This window comes from Pteropus vampyrus, unplaced genomic scaffold (genome assembly GCF_000151845.1).
Source record: "Pteropus vampyrus isolate Shadow unplaced genomic scaffold, Pvam_2.0 Scaffold390, whole genome shotgun sequence".
Classification (NCBI taxonomy): Eukaryota; Metazoa; Chordata; class Mammalia; order Chiroptera; family Pteropodidae; genus Pteropus; species Pteropus vampyrus.
The window spans coordinates 2,305,543-2,312,341 of record NW_011889171.1 but is presented as its reverse complement, the minus strand read 5'-3'; positions in this window follow the sequence as shown (position 1 = coordinate 2,312,341).

Here is a 6,799-nt window from a genome sequence, read left to right as displayed (position 1 = left end):
TCCTTGCCACCAAAAGGGTCACTGGAAAAACGAGTGCCTCCAACGGTCGGGCAGTTACCAGTCCACTCCAGGCCCAAGAGGAAGAGGCCGAGTGTTCCAAGGACGGTACCAGCCAACACGGCGACCACCCGAGGCCCCAGAAGATGATTTTGTCAGCCTGGCTGCCCTGGGAGACTAAGGAAAAGAGTAGGACAGATGGGGCTCCATTCTATTAGGCCCCTAGGAGCCTATGGTTCCAATGACTTTGGGGGCTGCCCCATTGACTTTATGGTAGATACGGGGGCAGAACATTCTGTGATGACTCAACCCTTAGGGCCCCTTCACAGAGACCTGGGAGGCCGCAAAGTCATTCACTAGTTCTTATATCTCCCTGACTGCCCAGCGGTTTTAATGGGTCGAGACCTGTTAGGAAAATTGCAAGCCCAAAATCCCTCACAAAGCACAGATTGGGATCCATCTGTAGGATTTGGATACCCAACTTCTCTGTCTTGCAAAACCCCTTTATGAGGGCACAAAGGGGGGGCAAATGAGAGCCCCTAGTGTGGGAACAGGCACAACAAAAGGCCTTTGAAGACATTAAGCAAGCCCTCACTAGTGTGCCGGTTTGGAACTGCCCGACATGAACGAGCAGGCCTGACACAAATGTTGGGAACCTGACATCGCCCAGTGGTCTATCTCTCTAAACAACTCGACTCTGTCTCCTAGGGCTGGCCATCCTGCTCACGAGCACTCGCAGCCATGGCCCTCCTTGTGTCAGAGGCCAACAAACTGACTCTGGGGCAAGAACTGAAAGTTCGGGTACCACATTCAGTAATTACATTACTGGAGTATAAGGGACAATATTGGCTAACTAATGTCTGGATGGTCAGATACCAAGGAATGCTGTGTGAGAATCCATGTACCCACCTAGAGGTAGTATGAACCTTGAACCCAGTCACCTTGCTACCCGTGGGCCTGGCCAGCCAGACCAGAATTGCATTGAAGTCATGGATGAAGTGTTTTCCAGCCGACCTGACTTGACAGACCAGCCCCTCAAGGACCCTGATGTGGAATATTACACTGACGGTAGCAGCCTCGTGAGGAGAAGAGAACGCAGGATATGCTGTGGTGACCCTACATTCCACCATTGAGGTGAAACTTCTGCCTAGGGGAACCTCAACCCAGAAAGCAGAGCTCATTGCACTGACTTGAGTCCTCCAGCTAGCAGCAGGAGTACATGTATGCATTTACTACCCTCCACGTACATGGGGCATTATATTAGGAGAAAGACCTGATCAACCCAGGGGCAAAAGACATAAAGTATGGAAAAGAGATCCTCGAGCTCCTAGATACTGTATGGGCCTCGAAGAGAGTGGCCATGATGCATTGCCAGGGACATCAAAAAGGAGACACTGTGACTGCTCGGGGAAACCGCAAAGCGGATCATGAAGCAAAGCTCGCAGCCTCTGAGAGGGTAACAGAATCAACACCTCTGACTGCTGGCCTGTTCCCTAGTCCCTTAGTGGAGTGGGACCCTAAGTATTCACAGCATGAGGATGCCTGGTTTAAGACTAAAATTGGGAGTTACCTCTTTAGTGGATGTAGAAGTTTGAAGACAGGCGAATAGCAATTCCTGAGGCCCTAGCCCCAGCCTTTGTCAGACAGTTCCATCAGAGGACCCATATTGGCTGAATGGTTCTTGATCGCCTATCGACCACAGAGTTTGGGACAGGTGGAACGCATGAACAGGACCCTTAAGACTCAGTTGAGAAAACTATGTCAGGAGACACATCTATGCTGGGACAAAGTCCTCCCCATGACACTATTAAGAATCAGGTTGGCCCCAACCAAGAAGACTGGGTTCTCTCTCTATGAGATCCTGTATGGGTGATCACCTCCGCTCATCAAGGGAATACAAGGAGACCTAAAGGAAATAGGTGAATTGACTCTGAGACAGCAGTTACAAGCCCTGGGTACTACTTTGCAGGCTCTCGGCCACTAGGTTAGGGAAAGGTTTCCTGTTAGTTTGACTACTGAGGCCCATTCCTTTAGGCCAGAAGATTTGGTATGGGTCAAGGAATGGAATGTCCAACCCTTAAAGCCTCTTTGGAAGGGCCCATTCACTGTTATCTTGTCCACTCTCACTGCAGTAAAGGTTGCCGAGATGACGCCTTGGATTCAGCATAGCAAGCTTAAGCCAGAGGCCACAGACTGGGAGTGCACTCAGACTCCAAACAGCCCCTCAGACTAATCCTCTGAAAGAAGGCATCAACTGGACTTGCAGATCGAAAGAACATCGACCCCACTTTGGTCACACCAGAAGCTGACCAATCCACATGTGGCAGAAGCCTGAGGATGGCGACACCCCATCAAGATGGCCAACATACCCCTAAGGACTCTGTGTTTCTCCTAAGCTCACCCTTCAGTGTGACTCCTGAAATGTAAAGAGGGAATAAAGATAGGTAGTCAGGTCATACAGTATGGAAATATCAGCCCTTAGACCAAGAACAGGATGAAGATGATGCTCTCTGACCCAGTCTTGGGCCTGAGCATCAAAAGGAGGAATGTGGTAGTGAGGCCCAAACTAACTACTTCCTAGGATGGTTAAAATTATTCACTTCCTCTTACGGCCCACCAACCAATCAAAATACACTTTCCTTATATAGAAAGAACATGCAAGTCTGTAACTATGAGGAAGCATAAGATATGTATAAAAGGGAAAGTCCCACTGCGATCGGGGCTCAGCCTTTGGATGTGAATCCCCTGAGCCAGTGCCGGCACCAATAAACGCTACTTCCTGCTTATTGCCTCGGTGTCTAGTCTCTCTGTCCAAGTATCCTGCAACAAGCCGGTTCGGTTTCTTCTGAGACCTCTCTTCTTGGCTTAGAAATGGCTGTCTTCTCACTGTGTCCTCCTATGAGTTTATCTTAAGTCAAGGAGCATCTATATATTGTAATTGTCTTCTTCTCTGCCTCCCTTCTTCGGATATAAGCTCCTTAAGGGTAGAACTTTTTCTCTCTCCTCTGCTGTGCCCTGCCCAGAATATGTATTCAGCAAATATCAAAATCAGTGAATGAGTTCGATCTCATAATAATATAGGGAGGAAGTGAGAGAATTAAAAATGTTAAATCAAACTACATTCAGAGACTGCAATATGCTGATCAGCCCTGCAGCCAGCCCAGGAGGACACCTTCAGAACAAAGGAAGATTTCTGCTGGGATTGCTAACAACCCATTCCCCACACCTGTGGAGGGGAAATAGGAAAAACAGTCTTTACTAGCTGCCATACACAAATAAAATCGCTCATTCCCGATGGCTAAAACCATGGGGAAATAATGGATTAAAAGCTGGGAACTTCCAGCAGGCCTTTCACTCTACATATTCTCACTGTTTACCCTACATGCTCTTCCCCTTCCTCACTGTATGTCCATATTAAAGGAAATGGATTAACAAAGTCTTTTAAATTATAACTCACAGGAACTAAAGGATGATATATAAATTGAATTCTCCAAACACTCAGGGTCCCTCTCACTGGTACTGTACTCTCTCTCACTGTCCCTGTCTCCCTTGATCTCTCTTGCTCTCTGCCTCTGAGAGGAGACCACATTCTGTCTATGGAGTGTTACCCCTTTTCTAATAAACTTTCCTTTTGACCCTAACTTAAGCATGAGGGTTGAATTCTTTCTACACTCCGCCAAAGGACCCTCTTCTTCTCTCGGTGCAGGGTTTCGTCTCCTCTAGCCTGGGGAAGTTTGCCTTGGCCCGCATCAATATTATAGCTTGTTATATATGGCTGGCTTTTCTGGTGGAGGACAAAGTCCTTAAGGGCAAGAACCACACTTAATTCATCTTCGTATCCTCTTCCTGTCCCTTTGGTACTTGGCACAGGGACTCGTTCATAACAAGCACACAACAAAGTTTTGCTGAATTAGTCCATGGGTATTTACTGATTGTTAAGGATATGCTTTTCCCCTTTTCCATAGAACTGCACTAAATTCTGTGTGGGCAACACCTGGGAACCAAGTGGCATGCCCTTTGAATTCTCGCTATTCAGCCCAGCCAGAGCACAAAGCAGAGGGAATGCAAGAGTATATAGTCGAGGTTATTAGGGTTCTCGTCATTTAGAGATGCCAAAACCTGAGTGAGTCTCTGAGAGTGACTGAGGGCTGTCCAGGACTCATTCTGAAGCTGTAGCCAATTCCCTTGTGATTTTAATGTCCTTAGTTTTTTTGGCAGCTAAAATTAAATAACCTAATTCTTAATTAGGATATAGGTATAGGCCTTAACTAAATGTTTCCATTGCTTTGGTGGTCACATAGCTTATAGTCAAAGATTAAGAAAGTATGTCAGTCATGTTCTGAAGGAATGCCTGTAAAGCAAGTTCCAGGAGAAATGTTTGAAACTACACTTTGCTTGAGATAATAGGAAAATATAGCTAGGTAAGAACAGAGTACAAAACAGTGATAGCTTAAACAATGGCGATAGTCACAAGATGTCTAGTTTCTGCCTTTTGCTTTAAAGATAACCTCGCTGACACACGATTATGAGATACTTTACAGAATGTTGGCTCTTCAACCCAGCACCCCTTATTCTCACAATGTAATTTTGTGTTGCTGATGTGCTGCGTCTTTGTCAAGCAGGAGCAGATAACTTCAGGACCTTGAGGAGAATCTGAATGCGTTCCGCAGGAGGAAAGAATGTGTCCAAGGTAGTTGTGAGCAGCTGCTGAGGCCCAGGAGTCAACCTGATGTGAAAAAGTGTTGACTACGGCTAAGGGAATAGACCTCTCTCTCAGTTCCCAGGAACTCCTCCTCCCCATCTCCCTAGCTGCATGAAAACTCCCTACTTTTGCTTTTTGGAGAGACAGATTCGAGAGATCTTGCTCTCCTATTCTCTCATTTTGGCAAAATCAAATTAATGTAGAGAGGAGGCAAGAGAACTAAATGTTAAATCAAGCTACATTCAGAGATTGCAATATGCTGATCAGCCCTGAAGCCAAGCCAGGAGGACACCTGCAGAACAAAGGAAGATTTCTGCTGGGATTGCTAACAACCCATTCCTTATACTGTGAAGGGAAAACGAGAAAAAGAGTCTTTAAATGGCTGCCCTACACAAAATAAAATCATTCATTCCCTACAGCTAAAACCACAGGGAACCTAAGGATTAAAGGCTGGGAACTGCCAGAGGGTCTTTCTCCCGCTAATTCTTACCTTTTCATGCTACATACTATTCCCCTTCCTCACTGTATGTCCATATCAAAGAAAATAGGTTAACAAAATCTTTAAACTATAACTCACAGGAACTAGAGAATGATATATAAACTGAATTCCCTGAACACTTGGGGTCCCTCTCACTCTCTGCCTCTGAGAGGAGACCATGCTCTCCCTATGGAGTGTTATCCCTTTTCTAATAAACTTTCCTTTTGACTCTAACTTAGGCATGCATGTTGAATTCTTTCTACACTCTCTGCCAAAGGACTCTCTTCTTCTTTCGGTGCAGGGCTTGGTCTCCCCCCGCCCCGCACCTAGGGAAATTTGCCCTGTCCTGCATCAAAATAAACCTTTCTCTATCCCAAAGCACTGGTGTCTCAGTGATTTGGTTTTAACTGTGCATCAGGCACACGAACCTGGATTTTGGAAGGTGATTCTGCAACAAGGCTCTGAAACCTTCCTAGATGACAGTCCCCGGCTCATTCTATGGAACATCCCTAGGAGGCTCTGGCTGAGCTAGATGCCCCCTCTAGGTGAGCTGATGTGGAAAGTCTTTCTGGGGCTAGCTCACTGGGAAGGCATGCTCCTGTGTTGGGATAATGTAGAAACAAGAGAGGCCTGGAGACAAGGCCTAGGAAGAGCTGGGCTGACAGCCCAGCCCTTTGAAAAGCACAGGACACCTCTATTGTCTGGAGCACAGCCTGTCAATCTGTTGAAATGACCTCTGATAACCACTGAGAACTTGACCTGGATTCTATGCTGTTGTCTTGCTCTGCAACTCCACAGGGCCGAGGCCCATTGCCATAGCAGCACACACATCTTTGGAGAAGCTGAGCGCTTTGCCCAATTTAGCAGCCAGAGCAACTCTTCCCAGAAGTCACTGGCTGGGGAAGCTCCCAGGAGGGCTGTCCTCAGCTCTCAAGAGGCAAAGTGGAGCCCCAAGAGCAGCCCCAAGCCAAAGTCAGTGTAGTGAGGACTTTAGCTGGCACAGTCCCAATTTTACACAAGACAGGCTATTCTTTAGGTTTTTCTCTCTGTATAAGAGATGCATAACATTTGGCTTTTTCCCAGTAGGAGAACAATGAATCAAGGGACCCCAGATCAGTAAGTGAAAGCCTTGAAACTTACAGCCAGGGAAAAGGGGAGAAATGGATCTAACACAGGAATGCTAACATTAAAATTTTTACTTTTATTTTAAAGGCACTTATATAGCCTTTACCATATGCCAGGGACTGTTTTAAATGCTTTACAATCTGTTAACTCATTAAATTCTTATAACAATGCTTTAAAGTAAGTACATTTATTATCCCCATTTTATAGTTGAAAAAACTGAGGCACAGAGACGTTAAATAACTTGCCTAAGGTCACACAGCTGATAAGCGGCAGAGTCAAGATTCCAGCCCAGGTAGTGTGGGCCCAGACTCAGTTCCGTTTAGGCCTGCTGCCTCCCTGAGTTTGGCAGCCTTGAGAGAACAGAGCAGGACTCTGTTCTGCTCCTCCCTTTCCTTTCTTCCTTAGGCTTTTTTATATGAATCAGGTGTGGGAGTCTAGCCTGTCTCCTAATCACATTTGGAAGAGGGAGAGAGATAGAGAGATAGAGAAAATTAAGA